The sequence below is a fragment of the Canis aureus genome, chromosome 5 (assembly GCF_053574225.1).
Source record: "Canis aureus isolate CA01 chromosome 5, VMU_Caureus_v.1.0, whole genome shotgun sequence".
NCBI classification, from domain to species: domain Eukaryota; kingdom Metazoa; phylum Chordata; class Mammalia; order Carnivora; family Canidae; genus Canis; species Canis aureus.
This window is the reverse complement of record NC_135615.1, coordinates 45,033,536-45,054,939: the sequence shown is the minus strand read 5'-3', so window position 1 is coordinate 45,054,939 and position 21,404 is coordinate 45,033,536. Positions and strand designations below refer to the sequence as shown.

The following is a 21,404-nucleotide window of genomic DNA, read 5'->3' as shown; positions in this document are numbered from 1 at the left end:
TCCTATAAAAGATTTTAGAAAACAAAAGATGCCAACAAGACTTTAAAATAAAGCAGAGGGACGCCTGGGTGGCTCAGCAGTTGGGCATCTGCCTTTGGCTCAGGGCATGATCCCAGATTCCAGGATACAGTCCCACATCAGGCTCCCTGCGAGGAGCCTGCTTCTCCCTCTGCCTTTGTCTCTGCCTCTCTGTGTGTCTCTCATGATTAAATAAACCTTAAAATATATATATATATATATATACACACATATACATACATATATATATATATGTATCATTGACAAGCATACCAGTAGTTCCACACATACGGGAAACAGATTTTCAACAGTTATACAAAGCGACTCAATGGGAAACAAAGCCTTCTCAACAAATAGTACTGGGACAACTAGACATCATCTACAAATTTTTTTTTATCTACAAATTAAAAAAAAAAAAAAATGAAAGGAAAAAAAGAACCTCAACCCTTTGCTCACATGGCATGCAAAAAAATCACTCAAAATGCATCACAAACCTAAAAGGATAAGCTAAACTACAAAATTTCTATTGGAAAACAGGGGATCCTGTGACCTTGGGCAGAAAAAGATTTCTTAGGACACAAAAGAGCACACAGCAATCTTACTTCCACATTTAAAATGCCTGTTCTTCAAAACACACTATTAAGAAAATGATGGCAAACCACAGACGAGGAGAAATTATGTACAAAACATGTCTCATATACATGTACCCAATATATATAAATAATTCTTACAATTCAACAAGACAATCTCATCTTTTTTAAACAGGTAAAATAGGGCAGCCTGGGTGGCTCAGTGGTTTAGCGCCGCCTTCCACCCAGGGCATGACCCTGGAGACCCAGGACAGAGTCCCGCTTCAGGCTCCCTGCATGGGGCCTGCTTCTCCCTCTGCCTGTGTCTCTGCCTCTCTCTCTCTCTCTCTCTCTCTCTCTGTGTCTGTCATGAATAAATAAAATCTTTAAAATAAATGAATAAAAATAAAATACAGTTCCTCTTCTGCAGTATCCACACTTCAAATAATGTCCTATGTCGAGCAATTACCATACTTAACCGTGCAAAGAATGCTTCCCTCAAAGTTCTACTGGACAGCACTGCTCCAGAGTAAAATCTACTTAGAACACTAAGAAAATCCACCGTAACAGAAGAATTTAGAGCAGAATTCAAATACTAACTTTGTCACTTACTGATGATCTTACATAAATTAATCTCAAAGTTTCTTAAATCATTCAATGGAAATAGCACTTATTTCACTTTCTAATCTAAAATATTGTAAACATTAATTATGAAGTGATACAAAAGTAATATACTTCTAAATGAGAATAAACCCATGTTAAGGGTATATTATAAAAAAAAGTCATAACTATCTCACTAAGGAAAAGAAAAGTTAGTGGCTGGCTAATATATCTTCTCAGTCTTGAAACAGTAGTACTTCTACTTTCCTCATATTATCACCTTAAAAACTTTAACTATGAGCCATCAGAGTCTGAAGTCTAGGCTCTGGATATACATAATGCGTAGGTTCAGAAATATCACTTACTGGTTGTGTGACTTTGGTGACTTAAATCTCTGTGCTTTCATTTTTTCATTTGTAAAATAAGAACAGTAAGACATTCCCACCCACACCATCCATGAGCTTTAGTTAATTCACTTCAAGTTAAAAGGCACAGAACAGCCTGGCAACATGGTAAGCACTGATAAACAGTAGCTATCAAAATCTAGTCCTCCTGAGAGGTGTTGATTTCCAGAATACAAAAAGAACTCCTACAACTCAAATTTTAAAATGAGCAAAAGATTTAAATACACATCTTCAAAAAGATATAAAATGGTCAATAAGCAAATGAGAAGCCATCAGTAATCATTAGAGAAATGCAAATCAAAACCACAATGAGGGTATCTCTGGGTGGCTCAGCGGTTTAGCGCCTGCCTTTGGCCCAGGGCCCGATCCTGGAGTCCCCCGAGCGAGTCCCACGTCAGGCTCCCCACAAGGGGCCTGCTTCTCCCTCCTCCTGTGTCTCTGCCTCTCTCTATCTATCATCAATCAATCTTAAAAAAAAAAAAAAAAAAAAACACAATGAGATATCACTTCACAACCATTAGGATGGCTATTACTAAAAACATCGACAACAAATAATGTTGGAAAGAATATGGATCAAGTGGAACCCATCCATGTGCACTGCTGGTAGGAAAAAGAGAATTACCGTATGAACCAGCAATTCCACTTCCGGTATGTACCCAAAAGAATTAAAAGCAGGAATTTAAAAAAAAAAAAAAAAAAAAAAAGGCAGGGATTCAAACAAGTTATTTGTACACCCATGTTCACTGCAACATTATTCATACTATCAAAAGTAGAAACAACCAAAATGTCGATTTACAGATAAGTGGATAAACATACGATACATAAAATGGATTATTCTTTTCTCTTAAAAAGGAAGGAATTTGATTCTACTATATGCTACAACATGGATGAACATGGAAGACAGTATGCAAGGTGAAATAAACCAGTTACAAAACAACAAATACTGCACAATTCCACTTATGCCAAGTACCTACAATAGTCTAACTCATAGAAATACAAAGTAGAATGGTGACTGCCAGGGGTGAGGGAGAGAGGAATGCAAAGTTAATGTTTAATGGGTACAGATAATTTCAGTTTGGGAAGATGAAAAAAGTTTTGGAGATGGAAGGTGGTGATGAATGCACAACAATGTGAATATACTCAATGCCACTTAAATATGTACTCAAAAATGGCTAAAATGGTAAATTTTGGGATTTTTTAAAAAAAAATTCTCTCATTCTACTGACTGAAAGGTTAGCAGGAAAGGAGAGGAAAAAAACCTTACCTCCAAAGCTCAGACTGTGGCTATAAAAGTATAAAGATTTAAATCTCCTATATTTATATAAACTTAGAATACACTTTCTTCTCTAAAGTTGTAACAGCCCAACCTACTAATTGTGAAGACTGGCTAATTCTAATTATGCTGACAACTACTGGTTGTGAACGATTACCTCCTACTGTGGTTCTGTAAAATGTCCACAAATTCTTTTGAGAAAAGATGAAACCTAACTATAATCCCTTGGTTTCAGGCTGGACTTCATGAATTGCTTGTAACAGAAAGAATGTGGCAGAAATGACTCCTGGAATAGGTCATAAAAGATATTCTACCTATCAGATCACTTGCCTTAGGAGCTGCAGTTGCCATGTTTTAAAGAAACTCGAGGAGGGGAGCCTGGCTGGCTCAGTGAATGTGACTTGGAGCCCCAAGATAAATGTAGACATTACTTTAAAAAAAAAAAAAAAAAAACACACACAACTCAATGAACTCAAAGGAGATCCACATACAGTAAGGGAGAGAGTCCTCCAGACAACAGCCAGCATCAAAGGCTGAGAGACCAAGGAGTACACCATCTCAAAAAGGATCCTCCAGCCCCAAACAATATCTATAGCCCTGGTAACCGTATTGGAGATTTTATGAAAGCCCTAGAGGGAGCCAGAACCACTTAGGTAAACTGTTGCCAAACTTCTGAACCACAGGTATCATGTGAGATAACAATTATTTTAAACGTATTCATTAAGAAAATATTTGTACTCACTGGAAACTAATTTCTTTTACTACAATGCATATGTAAAGATAAAGAGAACTTCCTGACAATTTCTCAGTTTTTTTGGGGGGGGTGGGGGGGAGGGAGCAGCCCTGGTGGCTCAACAGTTTAGCGCCGCCTTTGACCCGGGCCCTGATCCTGGAGACCCGGGATCAAGTCCCATGTTGGGCTCCCTGCATGGAGCCTGCTTCTCCCTCTACCTGCGTCTCTGCCCCGCCCCCCCACCTCTCTTTCTCTCTCTCATGAATAAATAAAATCTTTTAAAAATATTTTTTTTCAGTTTAATTTTTTTTTAAGTAGGCTCCATGCCCATCATAGAGCCCAACACAGAGCTTGAACTCACCACCCTGAGATTAAGACCTGAGCTGAGGGGTACCTAGGTGGCTCATCGAGTTAGGCATCAGACTCATTTCATCATCTCAGGGTTGTAAGATGGAACTCAGCATGGAGCTTGCTTTGAAGTCTCTCTCCACCTCTGCCCCTCCCGCTCTCCCCTCCCTCTCTCTCCAAAAAAAAATAAATAAATAAAAACAAAACCCACCACACCTAAGGTAAGATCCAGAGTCAGACACCTATCAACTGCCACTCAGGCACCCCTCAGTTTAAGAATTTCTTAAAGTGTATTTGCAAGTTCTGAGTTTTAAAGGAAACAGTACATATTTAACAATTTTAAAACTTTTTCTGACTAAAAGTAAGTACAGAAAAAACCTTTTTAAAAGGTTTCAAAAAATATAAACTATAAATTGAATTTAAGGGCAGAAAATGAAACACCAAAACATGGCACTCACCAAACTGTGAACAGAAAGATGACTCAAGAACAAGAAAATGAGTAGGATACCTCGTATAAAAAGATGCAGAAGCTAGCAATTACTTGAAAGGATATAGAGCAAAAGCCCTTGTAACTATTTTGCTGGGTGTGGCAGCTAACAAAAAAGGGGAAAAGCAAGCAGGTAAAACCGAAAAACCTCCAACCACAAAAGTTTTATCAGTAACACTAACATTGTTTCTCATGAGGTTCCTGTTCAAAGTAATGGACCCGCTCCCCAGAAAAATATGTAAGCATCCCCAAAATGACCTATTTTAGAGAATTCTCAAACCACTGTTTCCCACACCCACCTACATAGCCAAAAAAAATCAAAAAACCCTTAGGAAACCCTGACATAAAACATTTAAAAAGAGGGAGAAGGGGACAAGGAATACATCTCTTTCCAACCTGGTCCCCCTAAACATGCCAAATCTACCACCCTAAGTATGGGCTGCTAAAGTAACAAAACCACTGTACTTTATATTTCTGGCCACATAAGAGACTATGGAGAAAAAGAGAAAGCAGCTAAAAGGCAGAGATGAGTTAGTTGGTTACTTTCTTAGTGAAGGACCAAGCTAGATAATAAATAAACTGGAAATGGGGAGGGGCAGAGCATGAATGGGTTTCAGGTGATGCCATTAACAGAAACAAGAGGAGAAACAACTTCAGACTATGACAAATACTGATTTGACATCTATTAATCAGAATCTTAAAATACTGGAAGTTAGAATAAAATGTTACACACGTATTAATTACACTTCACAATTAACATAAAGCCTTCATATAAAATTATTTCCATTAGTTTTATGGAATGCTAACACCAAAGATGTTGGGTAAATACACATGGGTCACTAAGCCCTTTTTTAGATCTTCCAAACCCTAAACCAAAATCTCCTAACTCCCAGACATTTCTACATCACTATCCTTACCTGGATCAAAATTGCTATCTAAACATTTTTGCCAAAAATAAAACAACAACAACAACAAAAAGTTAGTTATATCCAAGTCATTATCTGGCCTGTTTAGATTGTATCCTCATCTGCTAACTTCACTCTCAGAGTAGAAGTTCCCATCCCTATTTCCGGTGTACCTCTCTAAATTTCGTTTTTTCTTTTTCTGCTCACTACTGTTACTTCCTTACTATTCCTCCCCTTACTCTGTTCTCAAGTGTCAGGAGCTTTTAGCACAAAATAAATCTATGGACCTATCTCAGTTCAAAACCAGAGAAAAAGTAAATCAAAGCTGACATGCATTTAGCTTCATATGTGTGCAAAGAGGATGTGGGTGTATAAGACAGGAATACAACCTGAAACTACACTTTAATTTTAGCTAAGTTCTACCAGATAAGTTACTAACAAATAGCAACACCAACAATACCTTCTACTTTTAGCTTAACTCCAAGTTCCACTAGTAATGAGTACTAATCAAAGAGAAACAGTATATGAGATGAAAAAACAAAAATACCAGAGATAATGTCAAATAGAATGAATTAATGAAGTATAATTCACAAGAAAGCAGTATAGCATAGTGATTAATATGGAGCCCAATGGGACACCTGGGTGGCTCAGCAGTAGAGCATCTGCCTTCAGCTCAGGGCATGATCTTGGGGTCCATGACTGGATCGAGTCCTGCCTGCACTGGGCTCCCCGAGAGGAGCCTGCTTCTCCCTCTGCCTCTCTCTCTCTCTCTCTCTTTCATGAATAAATAAATATAATCTTTAAAAAAAAAAAAAAAAAAAAGAATATGGAGCCCAAGATTCCTACCCTAATCTAGATCCTAACCAAGTTACTTTCTCCCAGTCTCAATCTCCCAAAAATCTTAAGTTTTCTCACCTATACAACTTAGTTAAGACTTTCTTCACAGAACTATTCTAAAAACTAAAGTATACAATGTAAAGTCCACAGCAAAGTAAGTGACACAGTAATCACCTACAAATGTTAATTACTATGGTTATAGTTTTTAGACCTGTAGTCTAAACCACAGATTTTAAAAAATGGAGTAGAGAAGAAAGAAGTGAGGGGTAGGGGGTGGGGAGAGGCAGCCCAGCAATTGTTTCAATTACCATTGCTATCTGTTTTGATGCCAAGAACATATTTATCAAAACATTCAAGTAACTCTGTCCTCGAGCAATTGCCGCAAGCAAAGTTCACCAATGTTAAGCTATTCAAAGATTATAAAGTTAATTCTTAAAAACTGTTTCTCGATTATCTTTATCCTGATACCACAGCTCTGAGTAATGATCAAGAGGAATAATTTAAAGGAAAATAATCAAATAATGTTCCTTTCAGTGAAAAAAGAACATTTCCACTTCAACTTTATTTTTTTTCCACTTCAACTTTTTAATCACATTTAAAACGCATATTCCTAGAAGAGTAACTTGAAAACCCATTGAGAGATGCATAAAATAGCATATTCTCTGAAGCAAGAAGGCAGAGAATGGTCCCACCATTTTTTAATATAAATCAACGTGGAACCTCAATTAGAAGTACTACACACAGCTCTGACAGACAAAACACAAACAAGCCCAGTCTATTTTAACAGAGAATTACTGAATTCTAATCTCAATTTTAGATCAGAAAATGTTTTATTTGGATACCATTCTTCTGGACTCTACTATCTCTTATGCTCTAAGTGAAATAATTCAATAGCACAGCAAAAAAAGGTCTGTTTTGAAACAAATGAGCAACTGACAAGTTATAAAGCCATCTTGGCAAAATGTTCAAAACTACATTCTTTTACCTCAGAATGCTGATTAAATGAAAAATTCTAATTTTAGCTACACATATTCACTAATAGTAACGGTCTAAAAAATAAATATAAGTGAGTTTTTAAATAACAAACATTCCTATGCCTAGGAGTCACTGAAAAACCAGATAATAACTAATGGTCACTAAAAACACTATTATTCCATACTGAAAAATGTAATAATTATTAAAATATAGTTCTCACTCGTCAAAGGATCTCTATTACAGCAATACTTCCAACTTTTTTTTTTTTTTTTAAGATTTTATCTATTTATTCATGAGAAACACAGAGAGACAGGCAGAGACAGAAGGAGAAGCAGGCTCCCCACAAGGAGCCTGATGCGGGGACCTGATCCCGGGACTGGGATCATGACCTGAGCCAAAGGCGCTCAACCACCCAAGTGGCCCTACTTCCAACTTCTTAAACAAGTTTTGTTTATAAACTTAAGCCAGCATAACCTTCCAAAAAGAAAATATATCAAGTTATTTAAAAGAATTATGAATTATTGTGAATCAGGTTTAAAAACCAAGCCATGTTATAATTTACTCTAAACTACCTAAATAAATTGCAACACTAAACTCCCATTAGAAAGCAGCCTAAACTCACATTTATAAAATATAAACTGGCTAGCAAGACACATAAAATATGTTTTTTCCTTTTCCCAATCTGTGAAGCTATAAAAATTAAGATGAATAATGACCACAGAGATTTCATTTACTTCAGAAGCACAAAAAAGGTAACATAGGGACTGTTTGATCTGAAATATTCTTAACTCTTTCGGCATTTCAATCCACTTAATGGTAGTCTTCACACTGTCCAGGAAACTGAAGCCAAGCAGTATTATTCCAAGAAACTGAAAGGCTTCCAACATAGGATAAACTTGACTCTCATTACAGTTTACAAATGAGTATTTGTTTGCTCACCATGTAATACTTACAAATTCCAAAAGGACTGCACAGGAAGGTGTTGGGTTTTTCTCTGTAATCTTTATGTTTTCCAGTTTGTTTTTTTATTTTGTATCCTCTGAAATAATATCCAAGTTCTTTGAAGATACTTAACCTATGACTATTTGACATAGAGTTACTTCAAGTCAGCTACCCATACTTCTGTTTTAAAGTTTTCATATGGCTATCTCCAGAATTAGCCAAGTTCCTTGGATTTAAGATTTTAAAGTCTTCTTTATTATTCCATGTACTTGTCACTGTTGTATTTATCCACTCCAGATGAAATATCCAATTTATGAGCCAAAAAGCAAAAACAAAAAGAAAATTTCACATCTGAAGAGCATTCCTAAATATCAGCATATAGAGAGACATACAGCTATCTCAATACTACCACGCTGCTGGAAAACTGCAACATCTTAAATTTCCACGTAAATAAAAGATAAAATGAAAAAAACTCTGGATTCTTTCAATGTCTTCATTTAGAAAAGTTGTCCCATTGTGACATGAAAAGGGCTGAGGTCAAAATTTCCTAAAACTTTTAATAAAGGTAAAAATAAACTGCCATGAAACTTCAGCAATATTTAAACAGTAATTTGAAACTGCTGAAACTACTCAGTACACAAATCAAACATATCTTACAGTTTTTGGCTGAAGAACAACTACAGGAGAGGGGTGGGGGTTGGGGGGGGAAGGGGAAAAAAACAAAAAACAAAAAACAAAACAAACAAACAAAAAAAACCAGCTGAAATAATTTAACCAGTTATATAATCCGTTTGAACCAAAATACTGAAGAAATGCCTGGGTCTCTTTAAGTAGCTTGTAGAATTGTTCACTACTACAAATTGACTTCAGAGATGGTTCTTGCCACTTTTAATAAACTTCTGGGGCAAAATTATCCAAAAACATTGTAATCCCAAAATGGCCACTTCAAATATCCGGGGCCTTTTACACAAAACCTAGAAGATGATCTTCATATATGAGTAATTCGATCACCTGTAAAAGTCACACACACACAAAAAAACAAACAAACCTTAAATTACACAACGAATTTTAATTTTGAGCTAAAAATTAACCCCCACCTCCAAGAGTCAACTTCTGGAGGGAAATTCACTTCTACGTAATTATACTGGGGTCTGAAAGCAGCTTTGCCCAAGCAATCGCCCCCAAAACAGTCTGCTGTATGAAAAAGACTTTAGACGGAGAGGGAAAGGTAGGAGAGGCTATTACCGAGACCAGAAGTGAGCTCAACTGGGAAGGGGGTGCGGATATAATACAAGGAGATTATATAAACCTTCCTATAGTTTTCGAGTAAGATTTAAGACCATGAAACCGGCCCAGAATCTTATAAAAGACCACCTCTATTTTCAATTCTCTGGGCCCAGAGAAATGGAACAGGCAGGTGTGGGGCCAGGAGCATCAAATGCAACTTAAGAGAAAAGGGGCTACGAAGAGAGGACGCTCTCTCTGAGGCAGAATGCCTGAAAGGAGAGAGACCTTTCCCCGACTGAGGGTAGAAAGTAAGGAGGTGAGACGTGGGGCAGGACCATCGCTTCAGTTCGCCTGAGGGGGAGACTTGCCCGGCTCCCGAGGGCGGCTGTGGGGTCAGGGTGTCGGTCCCCGATTTCCTCGAATTAAGAAAACAGGTTTCCCCCGGCACCGAGGGGGCGGAAGGGGCCACGCCGTCCTCGGGAATCACATGAGGAGCGGCGCTCCCCGCAAACACAAGCGGTCCCGTCAGGCCCCAAAGGACTCCGGGGACCTGGCAGCGGCGAGTCCGGGGCACCGCCACGGCCGCGGACCCGGCGAGGCGGAGCGCGCGGGCGCGCTACTGAGGAAACGCCGAAGGCCACAACTCGGCCTCGACTCCCCCGGCCCGCGGAGAGGAGCAGGAGTGCCACAGGCGGCGGGCGCGTGCGGAAGGCCGGGGGGAGAAGACCCGGCCGGGGGCGGCGGGCCCGCTCTCAGCCTCCGCCGAGCAGCCCCCAGCCGCCAAGCCTAAGCCGCCCACCCCCTCCCCGCGGCCGCCGCCCCCACTCCGCCGGGGCCGAGTCGGTACCCGGAGGGGCGCCGCGGCGCCGGCCGGCCGTCTCTCTCCCTGCTCTCCGCCACCCCCCACGCCGCGTCCGCGGGCAGCCTCACACCTCGCGCCGCCAACGCCGCTCCCGACCCCCTCAAACCCCGACGCCGACAGGGGCGCCCCCCTTCGTCCCCCAGACTCCAGCGCGGAGCACCGGGGACGGCGTTACCTTCTGCCACACCAGAGGTGCCCCTGGCCTGGGGGTGCCGCTGCGCTCGATCCCGGGAGGAGGTTTTCGGTACTTTGAATAATCCCCTTTTGCCGCTTTTCCCTCCCCCACAACCAGTCTCAGTCCCAAAATGGCGCCGACCCGATCCGCAATGTTCTGGGTCAAGTCTCGCGAGATCGTGGAAGGTGGCGAGGCGGGGAAGGAACTAGAGGGGTTGAGGAGAAGGGAGGGGAAAGGCGGGGCGAGGAAAAGGAGGAGGGAGAAAGGGTGTGGAAGAAGCGGTGCGAACGAACCTACGGGGCGGGGCAGCAGGAGGAGCGCCTCCACCAGAGAACCTTCTGGCCCAAGCAACCGCTCACGCCCCGGCCGGAAAAGCTCCGCCCTCTACGTCGGGCGGCGGGGTGGGGGGAGGGGAACAGGGCGTGGCCACGTCTAGGGGCGGGGCGTCGAGGAAGCCCCGGAGGCAGGGGCGCGTGGGGGGCGGTGGCTCCGCGCAGTGACGTCAGGAGCAGCTGGAGTCGGGGATTACCCCCTGCTGCTGACGTGAGGACTGTGAACAATCGGGAACGTTCGGTGGAAGGGGGAATTCCCCGCCGCTCGCTCAGGAGCCCCCTCCCCCCGCCCCTCCCCCGCCCGGAGCCGCGGGGAGCCTGGGATGGCGGGGCCTGCGGGAGGGTGAGAGGGGCTGGCTGAGCCGGGAGGCCGGCAGCCGCGCGAGCCGGAGTGGCGCGTGCCGCGGCGTGCAGGGATCCCTGCCTGGACGCTCGCAGCAGCCGCGGCGCGTTCGGCTCGCGGGCTCCGCGCTCGGGCCTGGGCGGAAGGCAGATCACATGCTCGCCGGCGCGCTGCCCTGCGCGGGCGGAGCGCTGGCCGCGCGGGCGCCGGGCTAATTGGCGCCCTGAAGCAGGGGATCCACCATCTTATGCAAATACGAGTGTGTCGGGCGTAAATGACACGTACGGGAGCCCGGGCTGCCGGGCGGAGACCGACTCGGTGGGAGCTGAGCTCGGATTCCCTTTGAGCCAAAAACGGCTGCTGGGTGTGATGGTGCTGATCATTTTTCTTCCTGCTAAGTCTGCAGGAGGTGAGCATTCTTATTCCACGGGGTCCCTGGCCCGCGCACCCCACACAGTTTTGGTTTTTTGTTTGCTTGTTTTTCAGTGGATTTCCTGGTAGTCATGGTTCTCAAATAGCGATGCTTTTTCGCTTTGTAACTCAAGGCTGTCTTTGAAACCTGTGAAGTTAGTTTTCTAAGAGGTAGAAAAGTAACCACATGTGCTTGGGGGGGCGGGGAGTGTCTCAAAGAGAGAAAATCCAGTAAACAAGAAGTCCTTGGCTCTCCGTACTCCCCCAGCCCACAAGGGCTTCGTGCGCAGAAACTTTATGGTCCTTTTTTTTTTTTTAAGATCTTATTTATTTATGAGAGAGAGAGAGGCAGAGACCCAGGCAGAGGGAGAAGCAGGCTCCACGCAGGGAGCCCGACGTGGGACTCGATCCTAGGTCTCCAGGATCACGCCCTGGGCGGAGGGCGGGCGCTGAACCGCTGAGCCACCCGGGGATTCCCTTTATGGTCCTTTTATATGCGTTATGGGGTTTGTATTTTAATGGACTGCTTCTAAACGCTCCCTGATAGGATGTTTGAATGCAAACTTAACAAAAATTACACCTCTCAATCTTTTGGTTCAGGCGCATTGGAGAGAGATATTTGGGGCAAATAATACCTCGCCGAGAGCAAAGAAAGGAAAAGAGCATTTTCACAAGCTGGATGCCGCATCTGTGCCAGGCACTTCGTCCATACACCAGCTTAGGAAGTGGACGTTATTTGTAGCGTTTTGCAAATGAGGAAACTGGTTCAGGTTAAGTAACGTAGTTAAGGTTGCGCGACAGGGAAGCCGAGTGCCACCAACTTGGCGGTCCATCATGAATGTGCTAGGGTCTTCATGCACATTCTTTCCTCCACACCACAGTACTTCAGTAGAAGTAATTGAGGTATTGGGACAAGACCTGCTTCAGCATCTATTTCTAAGCATGATGCCAATTCAAGAAATAAAAAGAAAGAAAAGAAAAGAAATTGTTGATTTGAGCACACACAAATTGTGCCTTTCCAATGGCACAAGACATAAAGCTAAAAAATAACAAAATGGAGAAACAATTGTATTTACTGCAAACTGTTTAGTATTTAATTATACATACTTAGTTCTACCCGTGGTATCTAAGAATGTTCGATTTACAAAATATGTTAAGAGCTCTTAAGAATCGTGACAGAAAAGATAACCATACTCTTAGAAAGTCAAAGGACGAAAACAAGCTAGTCATGTGTATGTCAGAAATTGCATGAAAAGATATTCTACTTCGCTAGAAATCAGAAAAAAAAGAAAATGGTGAGATACTACTTTTCACCTGTTAGATTGGCAAAGATTTTAAAAGAACAGAACCAGATGAGGCTATAAGGAATACGTATTTGCATTAACTCTATCAAGAATCAAAATCTAGGGGATCCCTGGGTGGCTCAGCCATTCAGCGCCTGCCTTTGGCCCAGGGCGTGATCCTGGAGACCCGGGAGGGAGAACCGGGATCAAGACCCTTGTCAGGCTCCTTGCATGGAGCCTGCTTCTCCCTCTACCTGTGTCTCTGCCTCTCTCTCTATGATTATCATGAATAAATAAATAAATAATCTTTAGAAAAAGCAAAAAAAGAATCAAAATCTACAGCGTTTCTGGAAAATAGTTTGGCTTTCATTTTTTAAAAAAGGTCTTTAAGAGTCTCTTTGCCCAGTTATTCTACATCTTCGAATTAATTTTAATAAAATAGTGGGAAAGGTGTTCAACAATTTTAAAGATATTCATTGATATATTGTTTATAGCTACAAAAAAATTGGGAAACAACCTGAATTCCTATAAATGAAGAGACCGAGTAAACAAATTATGGCACAGTACATTCATATATAAAATACGAAGCCATTAAAAATGATGATGTGGGGCCACCTGAACCACTAAGTCTGTAGAGCACATGACTCTTGATCCTAGGGTCCATGATCAAGTCCCATGTTGGGTGTAGAGATAACTTAAAGATAAACAAACATCATGATGTGCTTCTTGGTAAAAAGAAAATGGTGGCATGAAATCAGTTTCACAGCCTACCAGTAAGAAAAAGTTACGAAACTACCTAATGTTCCATTGCTTGGCTAAGTAAACTGTAAATCAAAGAACAAAATCTAACTGAATAGTTACAAAACTGTTAACCATGCGCATGTCTAGGTGGCACAATAACAAACGATCTTTATTCTTTATACTTGATAAGAGACTATGTTACTTTTCTAATCATTTTTAAAAAGTGAACTGAACAATTATGTTTGTGTCGGAAACCTTGAGTCCTTCGAAACTATATCTTTTTCTGTGTTCCCATTGTACAATCCTAGGCTTCCCTCTTGATTAATTATCTACCCATTCCTACTTCTACCTTGATCCTGAAAAGGTCCAGGACCTTCCTTATTATTTCTCCTACACTTAGTAAACACTAGATTGTAATTGCTGATTTTCTTACTATTTCTACCACTGAACTGAAATATCCTTGAAAGCAGCAATTATGCCTTTTTCTTATTTATTCATAGCAATAGCAAAGTTTCAGCCCAGATGTAAACTCTCCAATTTTTGTTAGATGCATCACTTCCCCACATGTAGTCTTTATTTTAGCCCCATACTAACTGCAGTTCTCAGAATTTCCCTTATTCTTAAACATTCTATGCAAATATTATTCCCTTTAACTAGATTGCCTTTCTCCTTCCCACTCTCTGCTTTATAAATGCTTGTTTCTTGTCTCTGGAGAGCCTGTTCAGATAACATTCAGGTAAACCATAATCAGGTAGACCTCAGAACTTCCTTCTCTGGACTCTCATATGGATTTACACTTATTTGTATCAGTATTTGTTCTCCTGTATGTCCCCCTTTCTAGGTGCTGTGACCCTTGTCAGGGACAGTATTCCATTCATTCCCTTTCTCTGAAACAATACTCAACCCATAAAAGGTCCTCAGTAAATATAACTGGTGGCATAGATGACTAAAGCCTCCATAACCCACTCAGCCCCTGTTCCATGCACCAGCACAGCCTTACCTGTTTCAAGTCACTGCCCAAGTGCAAAGGTCCTCTCTTGTTCTCTGTTGACTACCAGTTGTGGGCCTGCTATTGCACTCTTGTGCTTCACAGACAGTGTGAGTTGAGGCTTAACTACCTAACTTGGAAAAAATTACAAACTCACAAAGGCTTTCTCTTTGATATAATTTTTAAAAATATTTGCATGTTCCTCTTTTTTCTAGCAAGTTTCACAATTTTGTGCTGATCGATTTAATGAGTCCCTCTCCTCAGTGGGTTTAATAAGGCATGAGCCCAAGCCCATTTTGTTCCCTGCTGTGTCCCTAGCACCTGGCACAAGGCTGGGCACAGAGTAAGTACTCTATAAATACTATCTGAATGAAAAAAAAAAATACTATCTGAATGAAAGAAAGACTGTTTAATAAAAATGAAAACATTTTTAAGAGGAATGTTTCAGAAACAACTGTGTTCTACAAGAAATAAAGTTTATTTTAATTAAGTTATGTAACATGAAAAATGATTGAGTATATAGTTTTCACTTTGAAATGATCTCCTCCTTAATTATGGTAACATGTAATGATAAACTGGATCAATAAATCTGGTGTTCATTCATTTCAATTAAGTATAAAAATAGTATATATGGTAGAAAGCTCAAAAGATACAGAAGAGTATAAAGAAATGAAATTACCTATAGTCCATCCCCCAGAAATAATGAACCTTAAATTTTAATGTATTTTATCAAGTATTTGTTCCTTGTGTGTTATATCTTTGTCATAGTATATATACACTTCTATGCCCATTTATTATTTCATATGTTCTAAAATTCCCATATTTTAAAAACTTCATTTTTCCTATGTTCCATTTTAAAAATTAACATAAGATTTTATTTCTTAATTTAAAACATTTTGTACTAGTCCTATTATCTCTTTATTTGAACATAATAAGGATGATTACTATTTTTGAGCTTTTCCAATCTTCTTTCCATTAGAAAAGGTTCCTGATTCCATTAAGGTTTCCTCAGTATAATCCATGATTATAAATTTAAATTTATCAAGATTTTTCTCCTATGATCAGTTTTAAAATTTCATATGGGATTGGAGCATCTGGATGGCTCAATCTGTTGGCATCCGACTCTTGTCTTCAAATCAGGTCATGATCTCAAGGGATCCAGCCCCATGTCAGGCTCCTCACCAAGCAAGGAATCTGCTTGAGATTTTTTCTCCCTTCGCCCCTCCCCACACTCCTGCTCACACACTTTGCTCTCTCTCTCTTTCTCTCAAATAAAAAAATCTTAAAAAAAAATAAATCTCATATAGGACTAACACTGGAAAATTAACCACTTACTTCTTAAACAAAATAGATACATAGGTTGACAAATACTCCTCCAGGCTTCAGTTATGGATGGCCCAGTTTCCCTAATTGGCACATCCACTTCTGTACTCCTCCCTCTGTACTAGGAACTATGGAGGAACACCATTAACATAAGCACAAATTATCAGCAAAAATGTTTAAGTGTTCTCTGCCCATATGTGACTTCAAAAACACAGCCTTTTTTTACACAGCTTTAACAATTTTAAAAGTACAGCAGGTCTATAAGCATGTAAATTGTTGTACATAACGTGAAAAGCACATTTTACCATATTTTTAAAGGATTTCTATTTCAATGTTTTATGCTTAATCATCTCTAGAAATGGAATACAATGAACCCTGACATGTAATCATCCCCATCCGCTGCACCTTGTTACAGACTGTAATATGTGTGAGAGACTGAATCCAAACTGGGTTATTTTGCTAACTTGATTCTAGGTACAATAAACGTGGGATACAGCTTAAGAATATTCTCTGTGGTGGGATTTCCCTTTTTATCCTCTTGGGTTTTCAAGTTCATTTTGGGATACTATCCTCCACTTTTGACTCTGAATGCCCATTTAATAAAAGGAAATCCATCATCCATCAGAAACTTTATTGAATCAGACAGTAGCTTCCCAAGTGTAACTAAGTGGCAACCCTCCCAAACCATCCTACTTAAATGAATTAATGCTTCCCATAACATTGAGCCTAATTACCTAATTAGCATATAGAGATATAGACAGAAGCTAAATGGCATGATCAAAAGCCAATCAGAGGAAATCAGAGATGGGAGTAAAATCTGAAAATTTCTCCCTCTGTTACCTACTATTAAGCTTTCAAGTTTCAGAATTAGAGTAATCATAGATCACTCCAACTTTACTAAGACTAGAAACTGTGTTCACACTAACTGACTTCAATTAAAATTCATAGGAATTAAAGTAACAGTGGTTTCTATTATGAGAGCATCTTTGATTATATTTTCACCTTTTTCTTCCTTTTTATTGTGAAAAATAATACAAGCTTGTTATAAAAAATTCAAACAATATAAAAGTATATAAATTAAAAGTAATGTCCAACTATTCCTCTAGAGTGAAACTTTAGTGAAGTTTTTGTGATCCTTCTAGATTTTTTCCTATACATGTTATACACATATATATTTTAATGAAATTGAGCTATACATACTATTCTGTAATTTGTTTCTTTCAGTAGGTGATATATGGACATCTTTCCATGTCAGTACAGTTGATAATTTTTTAGGAATTATGTAATAATAAAAAGAATTATGTAAGAACCCATTGAAAGAATTTACCTTATCTTATTTAACCAGTGCCTTCTAGAAAGATATTTAGGTTGCATCTAATTTCTCCTCCTATAAACCATGTAGTAATAAATATTTCTGAATTCAGAGTGTGTTTGGAAAGGAAGGAGAAGGAAGTGGTGGAAAAATTATGGTAATATGCCAGTGGGTAAATCATTAAGCCAAGGATAATAGTTTATTTTTATTTATTTTTGTTTTGTTTTGTTTTTTAGGATGATAGTTTTAATTTGGCAAAATAACATCATTTACTTAGCATGATAATGAACCAGGTCCCAGTTAGTTGTGATCCATGCTACCATTTTTCTTAATAGTGCTACTATTTATATTTTATAGACTCAGATTAATCTGGATTCCACATAGTCCTGGAAATAGCATGGGCTTTGGAATTTGACCTGGGCTTGATCCTAGCTCAGTTCAGTTCAGATTTATTATATTAGGCCCTGCTGCTGTGCTATCTGTTCGGGAATGATACAGACACAATCTCTCCTCCAGATTCTTACAGCCTGAGGGATGAAGCTGACATAGTATCTATTTTGTTGAGTGTGTAGAGCAGGGCCTAGTAATAATAACTACACAATATTATTCTTTGCCAAGTGAATGAACTCCAAGACTGTGCCAAGTACTATGCTAGAGCCATGCACAGAGTACTATAACACGGCTTTCCAAGAAGCCTTAAAAACTGAGTCTGATGGGAATGCCTGGTTTAGTCAGTAGACTAAATGATGGGTAGACTGACTGATGAGCTTAGTCAGTAGAGCATGTGACCCTTGAGCTCAGGGTCTCAGGGTCTTGAGTTTGAGCCCCACATTGGGTGTGGAGATTACTTAAAAACAAAACAAAACAAACAAACAAAAAAACACTGAGTGTGATGAGTTGAGCAGAATTCCAGGAGTAAAGAACTTTCTAATTAGAAGCGGTTGTAAAACCAAAAGTGCAAGGATGGAAATAAGCCCAAATGAGACATTGACAAAGATGCAAAGAGAATCAACTGTCTCCATACAGGCTATTGGGAACCATGAGAGAGGGCTGGAGAACAACACAGAGACCACATCAAAAAGGGTTTTGACCCTGTACTAGGGAGACCACATGTTTATCCTGAAAGTTTGGGAGAATCTTTTACAGTCTGTACCCCTTTATCTGCAGTTCCGCTTTCTAAGGTTTCTACCTCTTTTTTTTTTTTTTTTTTTTTTTAAGATTTACTTATTCATTTTGAGAGAAAGAATGAGCGAGTGGGGGGAGGAGCAGAGGGAGAAGGAGAGAGAGAATCCCAAGCAGACTCCCCACTGAGCATGGAGCCCAACGTGGGCCTGATCTCATGACTCATGAGATCATGACCTGAGCCGAAATCAAGAGTCGGACATTTAACTGCCTGAGCCACCCAGGTGCCTCTCCAAGGTTTCCATTACCACAGTAAACTGGGACCCAGAAGTAGATGATCCTCTGACATAGCATCAGAAGGTTGGTAGTAGCCTAACTCTCTGTCACAGTGCCTGCATCATTCACTTCACTTCATCTCATCACAGAGGTATTTTATCATCTCACATCACCACAAGAAGGGTGAATACAGTAATAGGATATTTTGAGAGAGAGCCCCGTCTCACATAACTTTAATTACAGAGTACAATTGACTCAAACAACACAGGTTTTAACTGTGCAGGTCCACTCATACATGGGTTTTGTTTTGTTTTGTTTCATAAATACAGTATACAGTACCGTAATGTATTTTCTCTTCCTAATGATTTTCTTAACATCAAGCTTACTGTATTGTAGGAATATAGTATGTAACACATAAACAAAATACATGGGGTTTTTTTTCCTTTTTTTTTTTAAGATTTTATGTATTCATGAGAGACACAGAGAGAAGCAGAGACACAGGCAGAGGGAGAAGCAGGCTCCATGCTGGGAGCCCGATGAGGAACTAGATCCCAGGGCCTCCAGAATCATGCCCTGAGCCAAAGGCAGATGCTCATCCACTAAGCCACCCAGGCATCCCTACAAAATACATGTTAATCAACTGTTTAGGTTCTCAGTAAAGTTTTGGTCAACAGTAGTAGTAAAATTTAGGAGGAGTCAAAAGTTATATTCAGATTTTTGCAGGGTCAGCACCCGTAATCCCCACGTTGTTCAAGGACTAACTTTTATAATTGCCCTATTTTATTATGATTTATTATTATTAATCTTCTGTGACTAAAATTTATAAATTAAACTTTATCCTGGGTATGTATGTATGGGAAAAAAACATAATATATATAGTGTTTGGTACTATCTGTGGTTTCAGGCATCCACTGGGGTTGTTGGAACACATCTCTGGATAAGGCGAGACTAATGTATTTTAAGCAAGAGAGACATGATTGGGTTCACTCTTTACAAAGGACCTAATAAACAATATTAGGAAAATGAAATTCTAGAAGAAAAAGAAGCTAAGGGGTGATTGCAGTAATCCAAATGAAAGGTTTCGGTTTCTCCTACACATCGTAATCCCCCTCCGTTTTTCTTGTAACACAGGCAATTGTGTGAAGGGTCATCACACAAACTGGTCTTTCTGGCTGGAACACATGTGGCCTTCCACTTTCTCCCACCAGTTCTTACAAGCTTTAAAGCCTCACCCTAAATGTCACAGCCTCCTCTGACACCCTGCCTCCCTGTACTCTCCTTTATAGCACTGAACATAGTTATAAATTAAACATTTATATGATTATTTGTTGGGTATGTGCCTTATGGATATGTGCCTTATCCCCAGGACTCTAGATTTCATGAGGAATGCATGAGTAAGTGAATGGGCAGGGAGAGAGGTGAACAAATTCAAGAGATCCAGATCCAGAGATTGTTATATCTAAATGTTTGTGAAGATAAGGCAAGGAAAAAAATAGTCAATTATTAAATGTAGTTTCTAATTTAGTCACGTGGGTTGATCCTGGTGGCATTCCCTGAGTTAGGAGACCAAAGCAAACAGGTTAGGTGGAAGATGGAAATCATGAGTTCAGTATGGAATATGTAGTGGATACAAATCTCAAACCACAAACTCAATTGGGCAAGAAATAAAACTTGACAAAATTTCTGTAATAAACTCTCTACCCCAGTGTTAACCTCAGCCATCTCCAGCACTCACTCCAATGATAACCAAGGCTACTGATTATCCTAGAACCATATTTCTTTACTCTTGGAGTTACTTTGCATCTATTTTATTTGTAATTTTTCTCCTTGATTGTCTTTTCTTTTTCTTTCTAATTTTCTCTTTTTCCAAGCTATAAGGTTATTGAAGCAAAGTTTGTTACTGCTGTTTGATGTCTATCAAGAGTACAACAAAAGTAAATGTGCTTGTAAATTAAAACGAGTGTTTTTTGTTAGAAATAAGGAGATGCTTTCTGAAAGGAAGAAATTTATTAAATATTGGAATGGGTAACAGAGAAGTGTAAGAAATTGCCATCTTTTAAATCCTCAAACTTGAAGGGAGTTTAAAGAGGGGACCTTTTGTAAAACAAAACAAATACATATGTATATATACATATATATATATTTATTTATTGTATATATACATATATATATTTATATATGCTTATATACACCCACATATATCAGCAAGAGAAATGTCTGGCCAGCAATTCTTTTCTCTTTTTCTTCTGATAACCGAATGCCATTTTTTTGAGGAAACCCATTCTGTGTAGTATGAGTGGGATTAACACCCCCCACCCCTGCACTCAGTTCTAGGTGTGGACATGTGTCCTAGACCTGCCTAATTAAAATGCTCTCTCCATGGCCATAGTGTTGATTGGGGCACCTGACTCGAACTAGTTACAACAAAACCTCTGAGAATTTTCTACAGCTGCTGTCAGAAAGCTGTTCTCTTTCTATTGGGGCTACTAAAACTGAAAGGGTGTAAATCTGAAATTTCCAGTAGGAAAAATCTGGACTTTCCATCTTGCCTACCAGGTAGTTCTCAGAGACAAACATAATCAGAGCACTGACAATATGCTTTTAATCCTTGGATGTAGACTTCCCCAAAGCAGTGATCCTCTCTGGACGTCAAAGTAATATAAGCAAATAAATTTCCTTTATTGCTTTACTAGTTTGTGTTGGGTTACTGTCCGTTTCAGTCAGGAGGGTACCTATGAATTTAGGGTCTCTATCCTATAAAGTGACTGATACTATGCAATGTTTTCTTCCAGCCATGATATTCAGTATCATTGGTGAAAGACTTTCCATTTCTGGTAAAGAAACTGGCCATCAGAAACAGCCAATGGGGTAGGCGTTAACAATTTTGGTGCTTCTCTCTCCTTTTGTATCAACACTAT

At 39.9% G+C, this 21,404-nt stretch overlaps 1 protein-coding gene across 4 annotated transcripts in view; it reads right to left on the bottom strand.

Annotated features, from left to right (window-relative positions):
* The window catches only part of GPBP1 (GC-rich promoter binding protein 1), a 71,263-nt gene extending 60,507 nt beyond the window's left edge, over positions 1 to 10,756 (bottom strand). Inside the window, exons 1-2 of one of the 4 annotated variants that reach the window (XM_077897870.1) lie at positions 10,649 to 10,756; positions 8,103 to 9,102 (exon numbers count right to left, since the gene is read on the bottom strand). The gene's annotated coding sequence lies outside the window, so the exon portion shown is untranslated. Of the gene's footprint in view, positions 1 to 8,088; positions 9,103 to 10,355; positions 10,560 to 10,648 lie in introns of those variants that run through there. The other 3 variants (XM_077897871.1, XM_077897869.1, XM_077897872.1) reach the window with 3 other exon arrangements.
* Between the last annotated feature and the right edge of the window lie 10,648 nt (positions 10,757 to 21,404).